The sequence below is a fragment of the Lissotriton helveticus genome, chromosome 12 (genome assembly GCF_964261635.1).
Source record: "Lissotriton helveticus chromosome 12, aLisHel1.1, whole genome shotgun sequence".
In the NCBI taxonomy this organism is placed as follows: domain Eukaryota; kingdom Metazoa; phylum Chordata; class Amphibia; order Caudata; family Salamandridae; genus Lissotriton; species Lissotriton helveticus.
The window spans coordinates 484231297-484258381 of NC_136073.1; positions in this window are offsets into that span (position 1 = coordinate 484231297).

The following is a 27085-nucleotide window of genomic DNA, read 5'->3' on the forward strand; positions in this document are numbered from 1 at the left end:
AGAAGGGAGAAGGTTGACCCCAGAGAGAATTGCAGCAATTTCCCGAATGACTGTGCCAAAATCCCAAAGAGATGTTCGTGCCTTTTTAGGTATTACGTCCTACTGCAGACAATGGATTCCAAATTTTTCATTGTTGGCAAAACCATTGATAGCCCTTACGTGCAAGGATGTTTCATCTCCAGTACCTTGGTCTGAAGAATGTCAGAAAAGTTTTTCTGAATTGCGTGATGCGTTGTGTTCGGCTCCTGTGTTGGGTACTCCTGATTACAGTAAGCCGTTTACACTATACGTTCACGAGAGGGATGGTTGCGCGTTGAGTGTTTTGACACAATCTTTTGGTGGTAAGCAACGCCCATGTGCATACTTTTCTTCGACTTTAGACCCAGTAGCAAGAGCCTTGCCAAGTTGCTTAAGGGCAACAGCGGCAGCTGCGGCGTCCATTCGACAGTCTGCAGGTCTAGTCATGGGTAATATGCTCACGGTAATGGTTCCGCATGCAGTCGACACTCTATTAAACCGAACGAAAACTCAACATCTGACGAGCGCAAGATTGTCTGGGTATGAGTTGACGTTGCTGGCCAGTCATATACGGATAAAACGATGTAATGTGTTGAATCCAGCAACATTGCTGCCGATCGACACAGAATCAAGTGGTGAAGCAGGACATGACTGCTACCTCAAAACTGAGGAGGAAACCAAGGGTCGCATTGACCTAAAGGATACTCCATTGACAGATCCCGATGGTACTCTGTATGTGGATGGTTCTTGTTTCAAATTACCGAATGGTGATGTGACAACTGCGTATGCTATAGTTACATTGAAAACGATTGTGGAGAGCGCAAGGTTGAGTCAAAATTCAGCTCAGGCTGCTGAGCTCATTGCCTTGACGAGAGCATGTGTATTGTCTAAAGATAAACGAGTGAATGTGTTTACAGATAGCCAGTATGCATTTGGTGTGGCACATAGTTTTGGACGACTGTGGAGAGAGAGAGGATTCCTTACGTCACATGGTAAGAAGATTCAGCATGGCCAGCTTGTGAATGATCTTTTGGATGCACTTACGTTGCCTAAGCAAGTGGCGATTGTCAAATGTAGTGCGCATCGTAAGGTGACGGATGATGTTGGTTGTGGTAATGCATTTGCGGATGAAACTGCTAAAGAAACTGCCCGGAACTTTAGCACTCGAATGTATGTGACGAGTTCGGTTAGGTGGCCTGCAGAATCAAGTATGTGTGAAAACACTATCGAGAGTGTGAAAGCAATTCAGAATGAGGCCACCGAAACTGAAAAGACGAAGTGGAGAGAAAGTACGGGGAAGTTGGATACGAATGGTTGTTGGATTGACTTGTCGGAACAGAAAAGATGGATGTTGCCTGATGCGTATGTGCTGGCTGTTGTGACTATGGCACACGGGTTAGCACATATTAGCGCGAAAGGTATCTGTAAATTGCTGTTTCCTGTGTGGAAGAATGATGGTATTACGAAATGTGCTGAACGTTTGGTTAAGAATTGTATGGTGTGTTTGATGCATAATCCTGGTAAGGGTACTCCCACTCCACCTGGCCATTTTGCTCCTCCTGCGTACCCTTTCGAAGTTATTCAGTTAGACTTCATTCATATGGAGCGATGTAATAACCTGAAGTATGTTTTAGTTGTTGTTTGCGCATTCTCCCGATGGATTGAGGCCTACCCCCTTAAGGATAATACGGCTTTGTCCACGGCAAAAATTTTACTCAAAGAATATTTTTCCCGTTACGGAATGCCTCGGGTCGTGTGGTCAGACAACGGAAGTGAGTTTGTTGGGAGCGTGATGAAGAGTGTGTGTCGCGGATTAGGGATTGTTCAAAAATTTCATAGTGCAAACCATCCACAATCAGCAGGATTGGTGGAAGGGTACAATGGCACCCTTAAACTAAAACTAGCAAAGATTCAGGCTACGACAGGTCTTTCGTGGCCTGACGCTTTACCCTTAGCATTACTGTCAACAAGGGCAACTGTACACTCCCGAGTAGGGCTCAGTCCCTATGAAATAGTGTTCGGTCGTCCTGCCAATGTTTGGGGGGTCCCTAGACCAGGTGTCTTTTGTGAACTTGAGTATCCAATGTTAATCGATTATCTTCATGACTTGACTGCTAAACTGAGGTTAATTCACCAACAGGTTCACGAAGCATTGCCAACACAGACGGAGGGTCCAGGCCACCAACTCCAACCCGGAGATTGGGTGGTGACGCGCAACTTCTCACGCAAGAACAATTTGGACCCTAGATTCACTGGACCCTACCAAGTCCTCCTTGCCACGAGAACTGCAGTTCGTCTTGAGGGGCGCAGAAATTGGGTGCATGCCACCCACACCAAGAAAGTCCCCATTCCGTTGCCAGCAGACTCGTGGGTGAGGAAAGGCATTGCATCAACTGAAACCGAAGGATTGCCAGCGTTTGTACCTTTCAGCGACGCACAACCTGTCGGAGAATCCCCAGTGCAGCAAAAAGGCAATACTGAACATTTGTCAACAGAAAACTCAAGACCAGAGCATTCAGCTGATCAACAGGGCGTTGTCCCTTCTACAGATCTTTTGTTTAATGAACAGACACGTTCTGGGAAAACTCGTTATTTTCTGCGATCAAGCACCAGAGACTAATAAAAAATCCGTTCTGTCCCTTGATAAGTGCATTATCCCGTTTTCCCTGAACACTGTAAAAACACTCACGTTATTACAATTATTTTGTATATTTATTGAGCTCCGTTCTTTACACCTTTTTGTTTCCACAGCTGAGAGACATTGTTTTTGCGTATATACATATATATATATATAGTGAAATAAAGACCGTAGGGCCGCGCGTGTACTTCCTCCTGGTTAGTAGGTCTTGACGCTAGGTTAAAGACCGTCGATTCCTGGGAACTCCTAGGAATTGACTATTGCTACACAGAACGAAGTGCGTCAAGAAACGTTGCGGACGGTCATAGGGAATGGCATTTTCGAAGCTGATGGACTTGGAAAGAGCTCAAGCAAGAAGATTCAAGCTGCAGCAACTCAGTCGTACCAAATGTTTCATATTTCAAATATTCGTATTGTTCATGACTATTTCTGCATTTTTGGTAGGTGCAGTGTATTACACAATGTTTCACTTCTTGTCTTCTATCACACCTACTCCTACCCCTGATTTTAACTTCATCTCCACTGTTTCTCCTCATTCTTTTCACATCCTACCTGAACACGAGCAGGCTAGACGTGCAGAATTCCGCAATAATTCCTTTATTCAACTCCTTCATCAGCATCAGTTAGTGGTAAACACTACTAACTGTTGGGTGTGTGGGTTGATGCCACATACTACGGATAAGGGAATTCCATATCTGGTGTTACCGTATAGCTCCCAAGGGTCTGCTCGAGCATTTCAAACAATGTTCCGAAGCGCACTAGGTTTCCACCCCATTCGAGAACCACGTTCCCCTTACTCTGGTCCTACTTCGTACCAAAAATCTTTGTCGATAGCAATAGAGGATTTAGATAGCGATATCTATGATCTTTCGCTTATCCCTGAAGAAGAGGTACAAGCCTATAGGATTTTAAGTAGAGGCGAATATAGTGTGTTCACTAATGAAAAACAGCTTAAAGATTCACCTCCGATATGGGTCGTACCCCACATTGGTAATTTTTGTCTAATAGGTCGTGGCCGTAGATCGAAAGCTCGACTTGGAGAGAGTGCTTGCACTGAAAATTATATATTGCCAATGGTCTCGTCCCCTGTGTTCCTGGCTGCCAAGGGTACCTACTTTATCTGTCATGATCGTGCATATGCATGGTTGCCCTCTGACTTTGTGGGCTCGTGTTTTATCGCAAACTTGTTGCCTCCGACGTTCACTGTAGATGCAGATTATCACAAGACTAGAGTTGTGAGAGGCGTAATTAGCGAAGAGGATACTGCCGGTCAAGAGGCAGGAGACTTTTTCAAGGGTTTCCTCCCGTTTTGGGGACCTATGGTTAATAGTAGGAATCTGAGACAGTTGACTCGAGTGGTAGAATCGACAGCTAATATTACTGCCAGTGCCCTTGGTAATATCACCACAGAACTTCAGGCGGATAGACTTATGACGTTACAAAACCGTATGGTTTTGGATGTGATCTTAGCAGATCGAGGTGGGGTCTGTAAGGTGATCCATTCGGCCTGCTGTATTTTTATTCCTGATAACGCTCCGACTGTCTATCAAGCCATCTCGAGGTTGCATAAAATTTCCGAATCCATACACGTGGATGTAGGGGATTGGACGCTACTTGGATGGTTTTGGGGCCTGATGTCGACCTGGGGTTGGAAAATTCTGACGATCATTGGAGTCGTTGTAGTGTTCCTGTTCACGTGTTGCCTTTGTGTACAGTGTGGTCCTGCCTTATGTGGCCTCTGTGCTACAACGTGTATGAGACAGCCACCTGTTACCAAAGGGTCTCGATTGGACAGAGCTATGCTGCAACAACATCTCGAGGGTCTGATGAATATCGAATATGATTCCGACTAGTGCTTGCCTACATGAGGGCAAAAGGAGCGTCTGAGGTTCCGTGACAATTTTAGGTGATGTTTTCGACTCATACGAATATGGTCGAGTCTGGTATCTAAGAACCGTAAATGACGAGTTTAGTAAGTGTGCGCAGTTTCGCTGTGCTAACTTAAACTGTTCGTTAGTTATGTGGGTTATTCACCTGTACCTACGGGTTCCATCTTAGATACGGCATCCATTTTGTCTCTTGCCCTCAAGTAGCCAGCGAACGGACACTGTCCGCTTCGCGACCCTGGGACTCCCACGATATTTGCGGAAGACGCATGTTCTTTGTAAGTCTCTTTATGATGAGGGGGATGATACTGTAAGGCAGATGGCCCCGCTCGAGGCTCATCTTACCGTGCCAGTTTATTGTCTCAGCCGTGCATCTCATTAGGCACGTCCCTTTGATGCCTGTATCTCGTGTTTTTCCGATACCTCCCCTTTTACACCCTTTTCGACTCGCCCACTGTTTCCATCTTCCTCTCCACCTGTTTTAGTTCCTATTTCGATCTGTTTTACTGCCGGTTGGAATTTGCTAATGTTGGGAAGATGGGTTTTTACAGTTGGGAACCACCAAATGTTTCCGCACTCATGTTCCGGACCTTATGTGCTTCAAAGTGACCAAAGCGACCCCTCTGAGGAATAATTATGGGAACCGGTTGTAAACTTTGTGTATCATGATGTCCTATGGGGAAAATCTGTATAAAAGGAGCGATCCACAGAACCAATGGGAAGCAGTCTCCCCAAGTTCCACGTGTTGTACTTGTCGTGACTTCTGTGTTCCCTGCAGTAATAAACCTTGAATCTTTGACGCCGAAGGAAGTGTCCCGTGTCTCTGTAGTTTGTGCGCCGAAACAGGTAATCCCATGAAGGTTATAGGTGTTGTTCCCTGGCACCGCTGGTACTGATAAAAGTCCAGTCCTTCAACACCTCTGTTGCTTCTTTCAGCAATTCTCTTGCCTCTTTCTACACCTCTGTTGCTTCTTTCAGCAATTCTCTTGCCTCTTTCTGTACTTCTCCTCCTTCCTTTTGTACTTCTCGTGTCTCTTTTTGTACCACTGTTGGTTCTTTCTGCTCTGCTTTTGCTTCTTTCTGCACCTCACTTGCCTTGTTCTGCACTTCTCTTGCTTCATTCTACACCTCTGTGGCTTCTTTTAGAAATTCTCTTGCCTTATTCTGCACCCCTATACCCTCGCTCTGCACCTTTCTTGCCTGTTTCCGCACCTCTCTTGACTATTTTTGCACCTTTGTTGGTTCTTTCTGCACTGCTCCTGCTTCTTGCTGTACCTCACTTGTCTCTTTCTGCACTTCTCTTGCTTCTTTCTACTCCTCTGTTGCTTCTTTCAGCAATTCTCTTGTCTCTTTCTGTACTTCTCTTCCTTCGTTTTGCACCCTTCTTAGCTCTTTTTGCACCTCTGTTGGTTCTTTCTGCACTGTTCTTGCTTCTTTTTGCAACTCACATGTATCTTTCTGCACTTCCCTTGCTTCTTTCTCCTCCTCTGTTGCTTTTCTAAGCAATTCTCTTGGCTCTTTCTGCACTTCTCCTGCTTCTTTCTACTCCTCTGTTGCTTCTTTCAGCAATTCTCTTGCCTCTTTCTGCACTTTCCTTCCCTATTTCTCTACCTCTTTTGCTACTTTCTGCGCTTCTCTTACTTCTTTCTGCACTGCTCTTGCTTCTTTCTGTACCTCTTTTGCAAATGTCTGTATTCCTCTTGCCTCTTTCCACACCCTCTTCCCGATTTCTCCACCTCTTTTGCTTCTTTTTGCACTTCTCTTGCTTCTTTCTGCACTGCTCTTGCTTCTTTCTGTACCCCTATTACAAATTTCTGTATCCCTCCTGCCTCTTTCTACACCCCGGTACCCTTTTTCTGCACCTTTTGAGTCTGTTTCTGCACCTCTGATGCCTCTTTTTGTACCTCTGTTGGTTCTTTCTGCACTGCTCTTGCTTCTTTCTACACCTCTGTTGCTTCTTTTAGAAATGTTCTTGCCTCTTTCTCCACTCCTCTTGCTTCTCTCTACACATCTGTTGCTTCTTTCAGCAATATTCTTGCCTCTTCCTGCACTCCTCTTGCTTCTTTCTGAACCTTTTTTGCAAATGTCTGTATACTTCTTGCCTCTTTCTGAAGCCTCTTCTCTGTTTCTCTACCTCTCTTGCTTCTTTCTGCACTCCTCCTCCTTCTTTCTACACCTCTTTTGCTTCTTTCAGCAATTCTCTTGCCTCTTTCTACACCTCTGTTGCTTCTTTCAGCAATTCTCTTGCCTCTTTCTGCACTTCTCCTCCTTCCTTTTGTACCTCTCGTGTCTCTTTTTGTACCACTGTTGGTTTTTTCTGTTCTACTCTTGCTTCTTTCTGCACCTCACTTGCCTTGTTCTGCACTTCTCTTGCTTCTTTCTACTCCTCTGTGGCTTCTTTCAGAAATTCTCTTGCCTTATTCTGCACCCCTATACCCTCGCTCTGCACCTTTCTTGCCTGTTTCCGCACCTCTCTTGACTTTTTTTGCACCTTTGTTAGTTCTTTCTGCACTGCTCCTGCTTCTTGCTGTACCTCACTTGTCTCTTTCTGCACTTCTCTTGCTTCTTTCTACTCCTCTGTTGCTTCTTTCAGGAATTCTCTTGTCTCTTTCTGTACTTCTCTTCCTTCGTTTTGCACCCCTCTTAGCTCTTTTTGCACCTCTGTTGGTTCTTTCTGCACTGTTCTTGCTTCTTTTTGCAACTCACATGTATCTTTCTGCACTTCCCTTGCTTCTTTCTACTCCTCTGTTGCTTTTCTAAGCAATTCTCTTGGCTCTTTCTGCACTTCTCCTGCTTCTTTCTACTCCTCTGTTGCTTCTTCCAGCAATTCTCTTGCCTCTTTCTGCACTTTCCTTCCCTATTTCTCCACCTCTTTTGCTACTTTCTGCGCTTCTCTTACTTCTTTCTGCACTGCTCTTGCTTCTTGCTGTACCTCTTTTGCAAATGTCTGTATTCCTCTTGCCTCTTTCCACACCCTCTTCCCGATTTCTCCACCTCTTTTTCTTCTTTTTGCACGTCTCTTGCTTCTTTCTGCACTGCTCTTGCTTCTTTCTGTACCCCTATTACAAATTTCTGTATCCCTCTTGCCTCTTTCTGCACCCCGGTACCCTTTTTCTGCACCTTTTGAGCCTGTTTCTGCACCTCTCATGCCTCTTTTTGTACCTCTGTTGGTTCTTTCTGCACTGCTCTTGCTTCTTTCTGCATCTCACTTGTCTCTTTTTGCACTTGTCTTGCTTCTTTCCACTCTTCTGTTGCTTCTTTCAGCAATTCACTTGCTTCTTTTTGCACTTCTCTTCCTTGTTTTTGCACCCCTCTTGCCTCTTTTTGCACTTTTGTTTGTTCATTCTATACTGCTCTTGGTTCTTTTTGCACTTCACTTGTCTCTTTCTGCACTTTTCTTGCTTGTTTCTGCACCTCTTTGGAAATTTCTGTAACCCTCGTGCCTCTTTCTGTACCCTCTTCCCTATTTATCCACCTCTCTTGCTTCTTTCTGCACTTCCCTTGCTTCTTTCTGCACTACTTTTGCTTCCCTTTACACCTCTGTTGCTTCTTTCAGCAATTCTCTTGCCTCTTTCTGCACTTCTATTCCTTCCTTTTGCACCTCTCTTGTCTCTTTTTGTACCACTGTTAGTTTTTCTGCACTGCTCTTACTTCTTTCTGCACCTCTCTTGCCTTGTTCTGCACTTCTCTTGCTTCTTTCTACACCTCTGTGGCTTCTTTCAGCAATTCTCTAGCCTTATTCTGCAAACCTATTCCCTCGCTCTGCACCTTTCTTGCCTGTTTCCACACCTCTCTTGACTTTTTTTGCACCTTTGTTGGTTCTTTCTGCACTGCTCTTGCTTCTTTCTGTATCTCACTTGCCTCTTTCTGCACTTCTCTTGCTTCTTTCTACTCCTCTCTTGCTTCTTTCAGCAATTCTGTGGAAGAGGAGTTGGTCTAACGGCTAGGGCGCTCCACCTCGCACCTGGAAATCTGGGTTCGAGTCTCGGTAACGACGCCAAAAAACCTCCTATGATTCTGGGCAAATCACTTAATCTCCCCGTGCCTAAAATGAATGTGTGTCCGTCCTCATGTAACGTAACTGGTGCTATGTAAAGCGCTCTGATACCTGATTCGGTTCCGGTCTAGTGTGCGCTATATAAAACTCTGCAAAAAAAAAAAATATCTTGCCTATTTCTTTACTTCTCTTCCTTCGTTTTGCACCCCTCTTGCCTCTTTTAGCACCTCTGTTGGTTCTTTCTGCACTGTTCTTGCTTCTTTTTGCAACTCACGTGTATCTTTCTGCACTTCCCTTGCTTCTTTCTACTCCTCTGTTGCTTTTCTAAGCAATTCTCTTGGCTCTTTCTGTACTTCTCTTGCTTCTTTCTACTCCTCAGTTGCTTCTTTCAGCAATTCTCTTGCCTCTTTCTGCACTTTCCTTCCCTATTTCTCCACCTCTTTTGCTACTTTCTGCGCTTCTCTTACTTCTTTCTGCACTGCTCTTGCTTCTTTCTTTACCTCTTTTGGAAATTTCTGTATCCCTCTTGCCTCTTTCTGCACCACTGTACCCTTTTTCTGCACCTTTCGAGTCTTTTTCTGCACCTCTCTTGCCTCTTTTTGTACCTCTGTTGGTTCTTTGTGCACTGCTCTTGCTTCTTTCTGTACCTCACCTGTCCCTTTCTGTTCTTCTCTTGCTTCTTTCTACTCCTCTGTTGCTTCTTTCCGCAATTCTCTTGCCTCTTTCTGCACTTCTCTTCCTAGTTTATGCACCCCTCTTGCCTCTTTTTGCACTTCTGTGTGTTCATTCTATACTGCTCTTGCTTCTTTTTGCACCTCACTTGCCTCTTTCTGCACTTCTCTTGCTTGTTTCTGCACCTCCTTTGTACATTTCTGTAGCCCTTTTGTCTCTTTCTGAATCCTCTTTCAGATGTATCCACCTCTCTTGCTACTTTCTACACTTCTCTTGCTTCTTTCTGCACTACTCTTGCTTTTATATACACCTCTGTTGCCTCTTTCAGCAATTCTCTTGCCTCTTTTGCAAATGTCTGTATACCTCTTGCCTCTTTCTGAACTCTCTTCTCTATTTCTCCACCTCTCTTGCGTCTTTCTGCACTTCTCTTGCTTCTTTCTGCACTACTCTTGCTTCTTTCTACACCTCTGTTGCTTCTTTCAGCAATTCTATTGCCTCTTTCTGCACTTCTCCTCCTTCCTTTTGCACCTCTTGTGCCTCTTTATGCACCTCAGTTGGTTCTTTCTGCACTGCTCTTGCTTCTTTCAGCACCTCACTTGCCTTGTTCTGCACTTATCTTGCTTCTTTCTACACCTCTGTTGCTTCTTCCAGCAATTCTCTTGCCTTATTCTGCACCCCTGTACCCTCGTCCGGCACCTTTCTTGCCTGTTACTGCAGCTCTCTTGCCTCTTTTTGCACCTCTGTCGGTTCTTTCTGCACTGCTCTTGCTTCATTCTGCACCTCACTTGTTTCTTTCTGCACTTCTCTTGCTTCTTTCTACTCCTCTGTTGCTTCTTTCAGCAAATCTCTTGCCTCTCTCGTTACTTCTCTTCCTTCTTTATGCACCCCTCTTGCCTCTTTTTGCACCTCTGTTGGTTCTTTCTGCACTGCTCTGCTTCTTTTTGCACCTCACGTGCTTCTTTCTGCACTTTTCTTCCCTATTTCTCCACCTCTTTTGCTTCTTTCTGCACTTCTCTTGGAGCTTTCTGCACTGCTCTAGCTTTTTTTTATACCTCTTTAGCAAATGTCTGTATCCCTCTTGCCTTTTTCTGTACCCTCTTCCCGATTTCTCCACCTCTTTTGCTTCTTTCTGCACTTCTCTTGCTCCTTTCTGCACTGCTCTTGCTACTTTCTGTACCCCTATTGCCTCTTTCTGTATCCCTCTTGCCTCTTTCTGCACCCTTGTACCCTTTCAGCACTTCTCTTGCACCTCTTTTGCAAATGTTTGTATAGCTCTTGCCTCTTTCTGAACCCTCCTCACTATTACTCCATCTCTCTTGCTTCTTTCTGTGCTTCTCTTGCTTCTTTGAGCAATTCTCTTGCCTCTTTCTACACTTTTCCTCCTTCCTTTTGCACCTCTTGTGTCTCTTTATGCACCTCAGTTGGTTCTTTCTGCACCACTCTTGCTTCTTTCTGCACCTCACTTGCCTTGTTCTTCACTTCTCTTGCTTCTTTCTACACCTCTGTTGCTTCTTCCAGCAATTCTATTGCCTTGTTCTGCACCCCTGTACTCTCGTTCTGCACCTTTCTTGCCTGTTGTTGCACCTCTCTTGCTTCTTTTTGCACCTCTGTTGGTTCTTTCTGCACTGCTCTTGCTTCTTTCTATACCGCACTTGTCTCTTTCTGCACTTCTCTTGCTTCTTTCCACTCCTCTGTTGCTTCTTTCAGCAATTCTCTTGCTTCTTTCTGTACTTCTCTTCCTTCTTTTTGCACCCCTCTTGCCTCTTTTTGCACCTCTGTTGGTTCTTTCTGCCCTGCTCTTGCTTCTTTTTGCACCTCACGTGCTTCTTTCTGCACTTTTCTTCCCTATTTCTCCACCTCTTTTGCCTCTTTCTGCACTTCTCTTGCTTCCTTCTGAACTGCTCTTGCTTCTTTCTACACCTCTGTTGCTTCTTTCAGTACCCCTCTTGCCTCTTTTCGTGCCTCTGTTGATTCATTATGCACTGCTCTTACTTCTTTCTGTACTTCACTAGCCTGTTTCTGCACTCCTCTCGCTTCTTTCTACACCTCTCTTGCTTCTTTCAGCAATTGTTTTGTCTCTTTCTGCACTTCTCTTGCTTGCTTATGTACCTCTATTGCAAATATCTGTTTCCCTCCTGCCTCTTTCTGCACCCTCTTCCCTATTTCTGCACCTCTTTTGCTTCTTTTTGCACTTTTCTTGCTTCTTTCTGCTCTGCTCTTGCTTCTTTCTGTACCTCTGTTACAAATTTCTGTATCCTGCTTGCCTCTTTCTGCACCCCTGTACCCTCTTTCTGCACGTTTCTTGCCTGTTTCTATACCTTTCCTGCCTCTTTCTGTACCTCTGTTGCTTCTTTCTGCACTTCTCTTGCCTCTTTCTGCACCTCTGACTTAGAGGTAGTTTTAATCCCCTTTTCTATTATATACTAGGGCCTTACAGGGGAGATCATGCCAATTACAGGGGTACCCCAGCCCATAGTGTACCCTAGTGTACGTAGGTGTTTTCACTGTATTCTAAGTGACTTTCAGGATAGCACTGGCTCCGGGACTGGTTAGTCAGTCAGTTACCACCAGTACAAGTCAGCAAAAAGTTGTGGGCACCAGGTGATTTTGCCATAAGGCCTCTTTCTGCACCTCTGTTGGTTCTCTTGCTTCTTTCTACACCTTTCTTCCTCTTTCTGGACTTCTTTTGCGTCTTTCTGCCTTTCTTTTGCTTCTTTCTGCGCGTTTCATTCTCTTTCTGTGCATGTTCTACCTCTGTAGGAATTGTTAGAAAATCAGCATTTCAAAAACCTTTGAAATTCACTGAAAAAAACATAAGTTTCAGGGATGTTATAGTTAGAAATTATCATTTAAAAAATCTTTGAAATTCACTGAAAAAAACATAGGTTTCAGGGACGTTATAGTTAGGAATTAGCATTTAAAAAAACATAAATTCACTGAAAAAAACATAGGTTTCAGGGACGTTATATTTATTGGGGCATTTCACTCGTACAAAACCAGAGAAATTCTGCCGTTATAGTTAGATGAGCTAACTATAACTCGCACTCCTGCAACGCACTGCTGATGACATCATATATTACATCATTCATGACATGGTCAAAGACATCACTGATGACACCACTGATGACATCATCCAGTGAATGTGTGTTTCTGTAAATTTTAAATATGTTTTATATATATATATCCCAGGGTTTATTGAAGAATGAGTAGGTGTATAAGTGTCTGAATGGATGATTTAGTAGGAAAACTGTGATACAGACCCTCATCACCGGCCAACTCGACTAAAGCAAGGCACTCTATGCCACCACAGACTCCATACTCATGCAAAGACTCCAGAGAATCCAGAACACAGCAGCTAGACTGATCCTCAACCATTCCAAGAGTACACACATCACTCAACACCTGAAAGACCTCCACTGGCTCCCGGTCCAAAAGACGTGCCAGTTCGAGCTTCTGACTCACACCTATGAGATCCTCCACAACCTAGGACCACACTAAATTAGCCCTCGTCTGCCCTTCCACCAACCATCCAGAAACCTTCACTCAGGACACCTCGCCCTCACACAGACTCCAGACATCCCCTGCAGCTACAATGGAGGACACTTTTTCTCTCACCTTACCACCAAAGCCTGGAATGACCTCCCTCTACACCTTCACACCTCTCATAACCCTGAACTGCTTCAGGAGGAACTCAAAACCTGGCTCTTTGACTGAAACCTGCAGCACAGCCCAGGGGTGACAAGTCGCACTCTACAAATACCTTTTGATTGATTGATTGAAGTGACCACATCAGTTGATGAAAGTAGAAACTGAATGATGTTGATTGTCTTCTAATTCCTTGTCTAAATGTTTGTCACCATCATTATTAAGTGACAGTGAGAAAGATGGGTTTGTGATGTGAACGTTGACTGCTGGACAGCATCCACATGTAAGATTAGCCTCTTGCAAGGAAGATTGCCGGTGGAAGCTATGTCGAATAGTGAAAGTATGAAATTTGTTGGGCACTGTCCCATGATCACACTAAAAATGAATGGGTACTCCATACCTTTTATCAGGTGGTGCATCGATAAAAGTTATGCCAGTGGAAAAGTACAAGGAACTGTCTCCACAGCCCCAATTAACTCCGTCAAAAATCAAAGTGCATACATGGGCTGCTTCGATGTCACTGCAAAGTCGAGGTTCAGTCATAGCAACTGTAAAGCATAAACAGATGAAAGCACATGAAAGTACAAGCACCAATTCATGTCTTGCCAGGCACCAAGTTTCCTCAGTTTCAGTACTGCTGCTGACACTGGGCTGATTTCTGTAAACTACAATGTCAATGCTTGTCATGAGATAGTGAATCAGTTTCTGTCTTTGTGTCATGGACTAGGAAGACTTAACACCATAAAAAGTGCAACTTTACATAAATAAGGACATATGTCCTGTTGCTCAAAGACATTGTAAAATTGAGTTAATCTAGAAGAGGCTGCTGAGAAAGAACTTGAGTTACTATTAAATCACAACATCCTTGAGCGATCAACTGGTCAGACGCCATGGATATCACTCATAGTGGTAGTGCCAAAAAAGGATAGTGGAAGAGCTGAGCGTGCAAAAAAGGCAATTGAAAGACAACAATCACATCTGCACATTGCTGACATGATTACGCATGTGAATGGATCAAAGTCTTTCCCAGCCTTGATTTGAACAAAGGATATCACCAACTCGAAATGGAAAAGTACATTACTACCTTTTCATCTCATGTTGATTTATTTACATATAAAAGGCTACTTTTACTTTTGTTGGAGTGTCATCAGCTTCACAACCTTTTCAGGGTGTAATTTGTTGCATAATACAGCCAGGTACAAAAGCTTTCAATTACAGTGATGATATACTTGTTTTTGGGGCCACACGAAAGGAACATGATAAAGGTCTTACACAAGTGTGTCATATACTTGCTGATGCAGGGCTCATTTTCAATGTGAAAAAGTGTGAGTTTTCTAAAAGAAAAACTGAAGGTCTTTGTTCATATCTTTTCTGAAGGGGAATGACTCTGGATGCAACTATAATACAAGTTTTGTCATCCACTTCTCTTACACAAGATGTAACTATGTTGAGATCCTTCCTTGGTAGGGCCAGTGACTGTTCAAGGTATATACGTAACTTCACTACTATAAGTGCCCCATTAAGAGACTTAACAAAACTAAATGTCCCATTTTAATGGTCAAGAGAATGTGAACAAAGCTTCAAGAGAATCAAGCATGCAATTGAGAATGCCACTGAAATTGCATACCTTGTTCCAAAATTGCAGATGGAGGTTATTGCTAATGCAAGCCCAGTGGGGTTGGGTGCCATCCTTGCCCAGCATACTGGACATCCCAATGCCCCAAGACACATTGTGACATATGCTAGTCGAAGTCTGTAATCGACCAAACTTGCTTATTCATACTATGAAAAAGAGAGCCTCGCTCTGGTGTGGGCTTGCAAGTATTTTCAGGTGTTCATATATGAAAAGCGTTTCACAGTTGTCACCGACCACCGAGCGAGCATTGCTAACCATTTTTGGCAATTCTAAATCCAAGATGCCCCAGAGGTGGGGGTTCGAGTGCAGGATTATGATTATAAGTTTGTGTATCGTCCAGGAAGAGATCACAATCCTGCTGAGTACTTCTCATTTGTACTAACACAGTGTCATGGCACTAAAGCAGCTGATGTTTGTGTTAACTTTATTGTGAAAACCATTACCCCTGCTGCAATATCTGAAGAATAAATCATTGCAGTTCTGAAAGGGATTTACTAATACTCAAAGACATTATTACACACCAATCATGGTGAAAACATGACTGGCCTCTTCATGATGACCTTGAATACCAGAAATTCAAAAATGTGCTAGACGAACTTTCAGTTACAACAGAACGCGTCACCTTAGGAGTGTCAAGAACTGTCATACATGAGAGTCTGAGACAACAAATTATTGCACTCGTCCATGAGGGACACTATGGAGTTGTTGCTATAAAAACAAGCTCTACAGGACCGAGTGTGCTTCTCTCTTCTTGATGAAAGAGTTGAAAAAGAGTTAAATGCATGTCATTCATGCAACTGCTTGTCCTCCCCACAGCTTAACAGCCCCACATCCATTAAACATGTCTGGTCTTCTAAATAATACATGGATGATTATTGCAATTGATTTCTTTAGACCCCTTGACAGTGGACATCACCTACTAGTAATTGTTGATGAATATTCCCGTTTTCTCCTTGTGGAAAATCTGTTATCAACTACTCATGACAGAGTCCTTGAGAGACTAGAAAGTATTTTTGCACCATGGGATGTTCCCTCGATTTTGAAATCTGACAATGGCCCACCTATTTAACAGGCGAGAATTTAAAGATATTCTCTCTCGTGCAAATGTCAAGCATCAGAAAAGCATACTTTTCTGGCCACAGGTGAATGGTGTGGAAGAGAGATTTTTAAAGCACCCTCAAGAAGACAGTTCAGTGCACTTAGCTGAAAAGCTTGAATTCAAATAAGTTCTTCTGTCTACACTTTGTACATACAGGTGAACTCCCCATTCTACCGTGAGTGAAAGCGGTACCTCCTTAATGTTTGGGAGCACCATAGGAACAAACTGCCAAAATACACCGATTAGAGATCTATTGAAATTGATCAACTTTGCATTACTGAATTGTTTCACAAGCACAAAATGAAGACTTTTGAGGATAGACGCCGCTGTGTTTGGAGCACTGTGATTCATCAAGTTATCATGAGGCAGAAATGGAAATGTAAGTCTAAAGCAACTTTGATGCTGACCCACTGAGTGTTGTGACTTGTCAAGGACTCATGGTAGCTGAGCAGCATCCTGGAAAGTCCATTACACAAGACTTTTTGCATTGCAAGCACCTGCCTGGACCTTTACTAGCAACAAATGTCAGAAGCGAGACTTATCCACCTGATAATCTGGAGAGCCGAATTACTGTTCCAGTTTCTCTGTCACCAGTGCCAGCCATGGACATTTCTCTTGTATCTCTAAAGCCTCACATGATCAGATCTGGATGAGTGATTAGAGCACCAAAACAACTTATAGAAGAGTTGTAATGTATGTAAGTATTATTTGTACTTTTTATTTAACAAAGGGAGAGATGTAGTGTCTTGTGAGTTAGAGGTCACAGAAGCCTTTTGGTTCCTGACGGACTCTGTATAACTGTAATGTTAGTGCCTGGATGATAGAATTGATGATGTAGAATGTTCAATTAACGGTTATATGCTGCAGAATAAAGACATGTATTACTAAGCTCCATGTGTGGCATGATCATTTGCATGTACCCGGGTTGGGAAGGACTCTAAAGATTGGAGTACAGTGTGGTATAGTACAGTGTGGTATAGTGTAGTAGAGTGGCAGAGTGGCGTGGCAGAGACTATTGTAGAGTGGAGAGGCATAGAGCAGCGTAGAGTGAAGTAGTGGAGTAAAGTTTAACAGAGTGGAGTAGAAGGTAATAGAGTAGAGTGGAGCAAAGTGGTATAGAGGACGTTGTGTGGAATGTTGTAGAGTGGCGTTCAGTGTCACAGATTGGGTAAGAGTCTGGTAAAGGGTGGGGGAATCGAGTTTCCTAGAGTGTAGTAAAAAGTTGTACAGTGCAGTAGAGTGAAGTGGCATACAGAAAGGGGGGGTTGGAAGCACACTGCCTCACATCCCAGCACAGTTCACCCCTTTGCATCCTGGTAAATGCAGTACAGAGTTAATGCTTGCTTAAAATTTAGCTGTAGTTTTTCACCAAAGTTGGTGCAAACATTGCTGTATATCTCTATACACGTGTTTCTGTATTCAGCCCTTCTTCAGTAGAGAGCAGCAACAGTAGAAAACAAAAGAAAAGTCATTTAGGGTTGCGGGAAATGCTGCAAAATTCCTCTCAGGTCACAGTACCACTCGCAGGCACACATGTGCATCTCCAAAGCTCGTCAGATTGCTGGCTCAAGGGAGCCTTTTAAACAGAAAGGGGGGTTGGGAGCACGCTGCCTCACATCCCAGCACAGTTTGCCCCTTTGCATCCTGGTCAATGCAATACAAAGATAGTGCTTACTTAAAATGTAGCTGTAGTTTTTCACCAAAGTTGGTGCAGACATTGCTGTATATTTATAGACATGAGTTTCTGGGTTCAGCCCTTCTTCAGTAGAGAGCAGCAGTAGTAGAAAGCAAAAGAAAAGTCATCTGGAGTTGCTGGAAATGCTGCCAAAATCCTCTCAGGTCACAGTACCACTCACAGGCACACAGGTGCATCTCCAAAGCTCGTCAGCTTGCTGACTCAAGGGAGCCTTTTGATCAGAAAGGGGGGTTGGGAACATACTGCCTAACATCCCAGCACAGCTTGCCCCTTTGCATCCTGGTAAATGCAGTACAAAGTTAGTGCTAACTTAAAACGTAACTGTAGTTTTTCACCAAAGTTGATGCATACATTGCTGTATATCTCTAGACACGTGTTTCTGGGTTCAGACCTTCTTCAGTAGAGAGCAGCAGTAGCAGAAAGCAAAAGAAAAGTAATCTGGGGTTACTGGAAATGCTGCTGTGATACTATGAGGCATCAGGGCAAATTGAGTGGTGGGATGTGAGGCAGTGTGCACCCACCCTCCTTCTGTTTGAAAAGGCTCCCTTGGGCTAATGAGCTGACGAGCTCTGGTTGATGCACCCAGTGAGTGGTACAGAGACCTGAGAAGATTTTGGGCAGCATTTCCAGCACCCACAAAAAGAATGTGTTGCTCTCAACTGAAGAAGGACAACTATCCTGAAACACGCGTCTAGAGATACACAGCACTGGCTGCACCAACAAGGGTGAAAAACTAAAGCTAGGAACCGAATTAAGTGTTATCCTGCACTGCACTTACTATGATGCATCGGGGCAAACTGAGTGCTGGGATGTCAGGCAGTGTGCGTGCGCCCACCCTCTTCCTGTGGCATAGAGTGGAGTATCATTGAGTTTTGTATCATAGAGAAATGTGCTGTAGAGTATTTTGCTGTAAAATGTTGTGCTATAGAATGTCGTGCTTTAGAGTGTTATACCGGAGAGTGTTGTGGTGTAGAGTGTCATGGCATGCAGTTGAGTTGTGCAGAGTGGAGTAGTATAGACTAGAGTGGCTTGGAGTGGAGTGGTGTGTTGTACAGTGGTGTTGAGACAGAATATGGAGTTGGAAATGTCGACCTACACAAATATCGAGTTGAAAATATTGTGATTCAGAATTATCGACAGCAAGAATATTGTGGTCAAGAATATCGAATTTAAGGTAAGAAATATTGTTTTTAAAAATACAGAAGTCAATAATATTGTTTGCAAAAACTATAGATGCTTAAAATATCAATATTTTTAATTAGTGTTATGGATTTTATAGCGTTAATTGTGGGAAGTAATTTTTTTGTAATTAATTGTTAATTGGTTGTTAATTGATATGAAATAATAAATTAATTGCTAATTAATTATGGTAATTGTGTGCTTTTTTAGGTGTAGGTTGTGGGGTTTATAGGGATAATGGGTGGGAAGTAATTTATTTTTGATTAATTAATAATTAGTTGTTAATTAATATTAATTATTTTATTGAAAAATCATTATGGAAATTGTGTTATTAATTTTAGGTGCCAGTTGAGGGGATTATGGGGGTAAACGGAGGGAAGTAATTTATGTTTAATTAATTGATCATTAGTCGCTAATTTATATTAACTTATTAACTGATAATTAATTATGGTAAGTGTGTGATTATGTAGGTGTGGGTTGTGGGTTTTACGGGGTAAAGGGTGGGAAGTCAGTTATGTTTAATTAACTAATAATTAGTTGTTAATTTATATTTACTAATTAACTGATAACTAATTATGGTAATTGTTTGATTTTATTTAGGTGTGGTTTGTGGGGTTTATGAGGTAAAGGGTGGGAAGTAATTTATTTTAATTAATTAATAATTAGTTGTTAATTAATATTAATTAATTTATAGAACATTAATTACTGAAATTGTGTGATTAATTTTAGGTGCGGGTTGTGGGGTTTATAGGGGAAAGGGTGGGAAGCAATTTTTGTTTAATTACTTAATAATTTGTCATGAATTTATGTTAACTAATTATTTGATAATTAATAAAGATAATTGTGTGCTTTTGTTAGGTGTGGGTTGTGAGGATTATAGGGGTAAAGGGTGGGAAGTATTTTTTGTTGAATTAATTAAAATGTAGTTAATTATTAATATTAATTTATCAATTTTAATTTAATTAGTGCATTTGTTTATATTTTGTGTGTGTGTGTTTTATTGTTATAGGGGCACAGTGTGGGGAGTAAATTAATTTTACCTACTTTATAATTAGTTTTTAAATGCTAACATTTTTATAATTGAAAATATGTTTTAATTGTGTAATTAATTTTTTTATAGTTTAATTTTAGCTGTGGGTTTGGGGGATTATACGGGTAAAGTGTGGTGGAAAGTTAAATAATTTTTTCGAGTTTGAAATTTGTTTTTTAATGAATAATGTTTCTTTATTTGGTAATTAATTATGTTAGTTGAGGAAGTTAATTTTTATTTTTTAATTGAGATGTGCATTGTGAATTGTGTAGTAGTATAGAGTAGGAAAAAAAAAACCAATTTATGTAATAATTCATGTTTTTGTTTCTAGATCATTTTTAATTAAAAATATTTTTTTGTTGAAATATTTTAATTTTATGTAATATTATATTTGTAGGTATTTGTTATATGTATTTAACATTATAGTATGTTTAAAAAAATATATTTTTATTGTAAAAAATGTGTTTGTTTTTAATTTTGAACTGACTGGAGTGAGAATATTAATTGTTACTCCTCTGAAATCCAACACTTTCCCTACTGTTGCACTCACTGGAGTGGGAATAGTAATTTTTACCCCTCTGCTATCCAACACTTTCCCTACTATTACACTCACTGGAGTGGGAAAAGTAATTGTTACCACTCCGCTATCCAACACTTTCCCTACTGTTGCATTTACTGGAGTGGGAATACTAATTATTACCACTCCGCTATCCAACACTTTCCCTGATGTTACAATCACTGAACTAGGAATTGTAATTTTTACCCCTCCGCTGTCCAACACTTTCCCTACTGTTGCACTAAGGGGAATGAGAATAGTAATTGTTCCCCTCCGTTCTCCAACACTTTCCTTGCTGTTGCACTCACTGGAGTGGAAAATTTAAGTTACAAGATTTTTAAATAGTTTAATGTTTTAATTTATAATAGAATTTTTTTTATTAGATTTTATGTTATTGGTACACACTCACACACAATGGAGTGATTTAAGGTGTGTTCCTTGCTGCACACTGAACATCGAGCCTTTGAGAAAGGAGCTACAGGCTTTGAAACGCGTCAGGCGGAATCGATGGAAAGCTGCAAGACGTCTGTACACGGGATACAAGTTTGCCAATAAAGGTTTTTCCTGTTAGAGCATGTACGAGTGCGTTCTTAACTGAAGGGGCAGTTTGGAGCTGGAAATACAAAACGCGGCAGCCCTTGCCGCGAAGAACGCACCATCCCATAAGCGGGGTCCATGGGGCTCGAGTATTCAACCTTGCCGCACTTGGGACACGAACTTTGGATTTATCTTGAACTCGTGTACGGAGGCTCATCTGTGAGCTTAAAATATGGTCAGCAGCAGAAATAAGTGCACCCATCCAGGGGAATAATGCTGGGACACACTACACGAACCAGAATTCCTTGCATATCAAGGGCGTGGTATGGAGTGATTTAAGGTGTGTTCCTTGCTGCACACTGAACATCGAGCCTTTGAGAAAGGAGCTACAGGCTTTGAAACGCATCAGGCGGAATCGATGGAAAGCTGCAAGACGTCTGTACACGGGATACAAGTTTGCCAATAAAGGTTTTTCCTGTTGGAGCGTGTACGAGTGCGTTCTTAACTGAAGGGGCAGTTTGGAACTGGAAATACAAAACGCGGCAGCCCTTGCCGCGAAGAACGCACCATCCCATAAGCGGGGTCCATGGGGCTCGAGTATTCAACCTTGCCGCACTTGGGACACGAACTTTGGATTTATCTTGAACTCGTGTACGGAGGCTCATCTGTGAGCTTAAAATATGGTCAGCAGCAGAAATAAGTGCACCCATCCAGGGGAATAATGCTGGGACACACTACACGAACCAGAATTCCTTGCATATCAAGGGCGTGGTATGGAGTGATTTAAGGTGTGTTCCTTGCTGCACACTGAACATCGAGCCTTTGAGAAAGGAGCTACAGGCTTTGAAACGCGTCAGGCGGAATCGATGGAAAGCTGCAAGACGTCTGTACAAGGGATACAAGTTTGCCAATAAAGGTTTTTCCTGTTAGAGCGTGTACGAGTGCGTTCTTAACTGAAGGGGCAGTTTGGAGCTGGAAATATATATATATATGTACATTTTTATATAATTTTAAAATAAATTAAACTTAATAGTTTATTAATTGTTCAAAAGTAAATATATATGAATTATTATGTATGTGTGTTTAACTTTTTTAATTACATTTATTTATTATATTCTTTTAACATATTAAATCTACTTAATATTTTTTTAAATAATTTTATTTAACATACTTAATATTTATTATGTTATTATACACATACATATATATATATATATATTAGCTACTGGCGGTCGCCAGTAGGTAGTTATAGTTAGGACCTAGTTTCCATAGGAAATCCGCAACATTCTATTGGGAATAACTTTGGCGCCGGTGGACGAATTGTCGCGAATTTCTCAAATTAGGTGGCCAGTTCCGCTCCGCTCCTTCCCTGAAAGTTTGGGGGGGATTCGTTAAGCGGGGGCCGAGATAAAAGGGGGGTCCCAAAACGTGTTTTCCCCATGTTAACTTCCGTAGGGCGGTTGGACTCACTTTTAGCCCGAACGGCTGCATGGATTCCCACGAAACTTGGCAAAATTGTAGGGACTGGTAGCCCGATGTGCCTTTGCTATGTCTCAAGATATGTGCTCCAGAGGATTTTGAGTAATTTAGGTTCAAAAAAATATATATATATCTATAAGCGCGCCCCGGCACACGCACCGGGGCGCGCTCCAGCGCGCTACGCGAGTTCGCGCGCGGAAAGCTGATTGGCTCTCGGGTGTCTGTCAACATTCCAAACAGTCCGGAGCGACCGCCATCTTGTGTCTCGGTAGGATCGAGACACAAGAGGTGGCAAAAACAAAGGGGGAAATGACCAAAAGGGGGCAGGGTAGACCCCCCCTGACCCCATAGGTTTGATGTGGGGGCCATAAAAGGGCCCCGCGGGAAAAAAAAAAATCTATTTTCGCGGGGGGAGCGCCCGGTACGCGCACCGGGGAGCGTACCGGGGAGCATACCATGGGGACAACCAAGTGAAACAGTAAAATAATAATTTAAAGTGCTTAGAGGTAGGGTAGCTCTGAATAGAGTTGTTGTGTTGTGTGGGTGATTTAAGTACCAACATGTAGTTACCAATGCAGAGTCTTAAATTCAATGTACACCTTCTTTTCTGTAGATATCTTGCATGTTGTTACAGAAGTTATTGTGGTATATGGAATCTATATCATAGTGTGTCAGGAAAGCAGAAACAGATCCTTTAAGCACTCTTTGAGAAAGCCTATGGGATCATGGCAGTCTACCCTGCTCCCTTATGATATTTTCAAGTATTACATTTTACTCTCTTCTGAATCTACACAAAATTGGTGGTGATATGGTGCATTAGAGACAGACAGTGAGAGAAAGAAGGCTGTAGATCAAAAAGAGATGTCAAATACACATTCAAGATAATATAGTAGGAGAAAGGAAGTAACTATGAGCAAACTTATTATGTAACACAAAAAAGTTGTATAGTATGCACAGTGTACTGTAAGTCTCACTTTATATTATAATCATTTTGGTACTACTTCATGAATTATATATAAAAATGAATAATGTCTCAAACAATTTTTAATTATTAAATATTAATTTATTATTGTGAATTTTCATAATTTAATAACACTTGCAACATTTCATTATCCGAAATCTCCTCCAAATTTGTACTGCATGATTCCATATTATCTACACTGTCTATGAATTCTTGGTCAAGAGAGTCATCTAGGAAGTCAAATAAGTCTTCTTGAAGAATTTCTTCATCATTTATTTCTAAATGGATCTGCTCATCAGTTATTTCGAAAGAAATATTGTTGGTCTGTGGTGTATCTTCCATTTTCTTGCTGTAAATTGCATAAAAAATAACTATATCAGTAGAGTTAGGGCACTGTTGGGTTTGAGTTCAGAGAGGTACTTCTGAGTTTTTAACAGTGAAGTTATCTTTGGGCAGTGTATGGTATGAGGTAGGAAGTAGAAATATAAAAAAGTGTATGTGAAGAAACCTAAGTAAATTCATAATTATATCAGAGAAGCCTAACTCAATCCATAACTATAACAGAGAAGCCTATCTCAATCTATAACTATAACAGAGGGACAGTAAATAATTATCAGAAAACGTTTTTACAAATAAACTTAAAGTGCCCCTTACAAATTAACAACTTACCTTATTAAAAGGTGATGAAGATAAATGGAGAAAATTCTTTCAAGATATACCTCAGGTAGTTGTAATCAAAATGACCGTGTTTCCCTCTCATTTTTCATATATATTCATGTACATAACCAATCAAATGTCAGGAAAAAAAAGTAGAAAATGAAAGTAACATTTTAATTGGTTGTATATCCTAACACTTCATATGTGTTTTTGTCATGTAATTTACCTCAGGATATTTAGACAGGGCTACAGCCCAAACGGCTCAATGGAATCCCACCAAATTTGGGAAAATGGTAGGGACTGGTATGTAGTAGGGCCTATTCTATATTAAGTCTCTCCAGTGGTTTTTATGTAAATTAACTTTAAAAAATTTTTGGGAGCGCTTACCGGTGCGCGCCCCGGTACGCGTACCGGCAGCGCAACGGGAGTCCTCCATCTTGTGTTTCGGTAGCTTTCAGACACAAGATGGAGGACAAACAACGTTGGGAATGGGTAAAAGGGGACACGGTAGACACCCCCTGACCCCCTAGGTTTTCTGAGGGGGGCTTAGGAGGCCCATATAGGCCCAAAAAAACAATTTTTAAAAAAAATTTCGCGGGGGAAGTGCCCGGTACGCGTACCGGGGAGCGTACTTTGGTGAAAATTAGTGAAAAAAGTTAGAGTAAAATAATCATTTTGAGTGATCAGATGTAGGGTAGCCCTGAAAAGAGCTTTTGGGTTCTGTGGCTGATTTAGGTACCTACAAGTAGGTTCCAATGCACAGTCTTAAATTCAGGAGGAATATTCTATTCCCCTCATCTGAGAAGTGCACACCATCTCCTCTGTAGATATCTTGCATGTTGTAACGCAAGTTATTGTTCTATATTGAACCCATTCCATAGTCTCTCATGTAAGCAGAAACAGATTTATTCACATGTTTCCGTGCTTTCTCAAATTGTGGACAAAATTGTTTGGACCACTTCCATTTCTGTCTTTGGCATACATTGGAATATACCAAGGTAGTTTGTGGAAAAAGTGTCATCAATTGCACAAAGGTGTCCTTTAAAAGCATCTCCAGACCTACCCCAGTCAAAGTGCCTAGGTCATTTCCACCACAGTGCAAAATTATGAGGTCAGGGTGTGGCAGATGGTAAAAGGTTTTCACCAATGGTATCAATTGATGACATCTCAATCCTCTTTGGCCAATCCACTTGATGTGCACATTTGGTAAATCAAGGTTGTGAAAATTTCTGATAGCTGCATACCTTTGAGCCCAGTGAATGTAGCTATGTCCAATAATCCAGACAGAGTACATGGTGAGAGTAGGTTCTGGTGCAGTCAGATGAAGTGTAGGAATGAAATGGCAGTTGGAACAGTAGGAGTTTGCAAAAAAAAAACTGTGGAGTTTCAGTGCTCTTGAATCACAAGCAACGATTGGTGGATTCAGATAGTTGAAAACTGAAAGTTAGGGTGCATGGTTCTGTTCTGTGAAAGAAGTAATTTGAATGGTTAAGAAAAAGTCATTAAAAGAAAGATTGCAACTGATAAGCTGGTGTATTGAGAGGTCAAACATCCTTGCTGAGTTCATTTGCAACATTGTAGAATAAACTTTTAACCCTGAGAGGTCAGTGAGGAGGGAGTTGCTATGGTAACAGGCAGAAAGGGCTGAGGGGGGAAGGGTGTTGGTTTGAAAATAGAGAGGGAAGAGTTTTAATTGGTTAACATGAGGGATATGTGTGTAGAATTAGAGGTTTTCTGTGCCATTCATGGTTGCAGTGCCTGGAGTACATACCTTTTGCTCTGCTAAAGAAATATTGGTGTGTGTATCTGACACTGTTCTCAATCTCCCAAAGCATTTGTAAAGGTGAGTTATGATTCATTCAATATAGATAGAGAGTTCAGATTAGGAAGCACATTGAGCTTCTTTGCTGTTGGTTTGTGTGATGCTTTTTGAAAATGCATGATATCAATATTTGCAAGATAGAGGATTTGTATTTTGTGAAATAGTGAGGTTTTAGTAGTGAAATTGAATGCTTGTACATAGGACCTGTGCTCTGTTTCTAAAATGTTATTTAAAAAACGATTTTAGGGCAAATCAATGGGTTTCAGTAGTGAAATTGAATGCTTGTACATAGGACCTGTGCTCTGTTTCTAAAATGTTATTGAAAAAACGATTTGGGGGCAAATCAATGGCTTTTACATTTTTGAGAAGGAATAAATAGTGTGTGCATGATTACATAAAAATATTTAAACCTTTCACAATCATGTCACCTGTGTTACCTCAGCTTAGGAAGCAGACTGAGCTTCTCTGCTGTTGGTTTGTGTCATTTTTTGGGTAATGCTTGGTAGGAATGTTTGCAATAGAGAGGAAATGTATTTTGTAAAATAGTGAGTTTTCAGTACTGAAATGGAATGCTTGTACATAGGACCTGCGCTCTGTTTCTAAAATGTTATTCAAAAAACGATTTTGGGGCAAATCAATGGCTTTTACATTTTTGAGAAGGAATAAATAGTGTGTGCATGATTACACAAAAATATTTGAACCTTTCACATTCATGTCACCTGTGTTACCTCAGATTAGGAAGAAGACTGAACTTGTTTGCTGTTGGTTTGTGTCATTTTTTTGGTAATGCTTGGTAGGAATGTTTGCAATAGAGAGGAAATGTATTTCGTAAAATAGTGAGTTTTCAGTACTGAAATGGAATGCTTGTACATAGGACCTGCGCTCTGTTTCTAAAATGTTATTCAAAAAACGATTTTGGAGCTAATCAATTGCTTTTTTTATTTTTGAGAAGGAATAAATAGTGTGTGCATGATTACATAAAAATATTTGAACCTTTCACACTCATGTCACCTGTGTTACCTCAGATTATGAAGCAGACTGAGCTTGTTTGCTGTTGGTTTGTGTCATTTTTTTGGTAATGCTTGGTAGGAATGTTTGCAAGAGAGAGGAAATGTATTTTGTAAAATAGTGAGTTTTCAGTACTGAAATGGAATGCTTGTACATAGGACCTGCGTTCTGTTTCTAAAATGTTATTCAAAAAACGATTTTGGGGCAAATCAATGGCTTTAACATTTTTGAGAAGGAATAAATAGTGTGTGCATGATTATATAAAAATACTTGAACCTTTCACAATCATGTCACCTGTGTTACCTTAGATTAGGAAGCAGACTGAGCTTCTTTGCTGTTGGTTTGTGTCATTTTTTTGGTAATGCTTGGTAGGAATGTTTGCAATAGAGAGGACATTTATTTTGTAAAATAGTGAGTTTTCAGTACTGAAATGGAATGCTTGTACATAGGACCTGCGCTCTGTTTCTAAAATGTTATTCAAAAAACGATTTGGGGGCAAATCAATGGCTTTTACATTTTTGAGAAGGAATAAATAGTGTGTGCATGATTACATAAAAATATTTGAACCT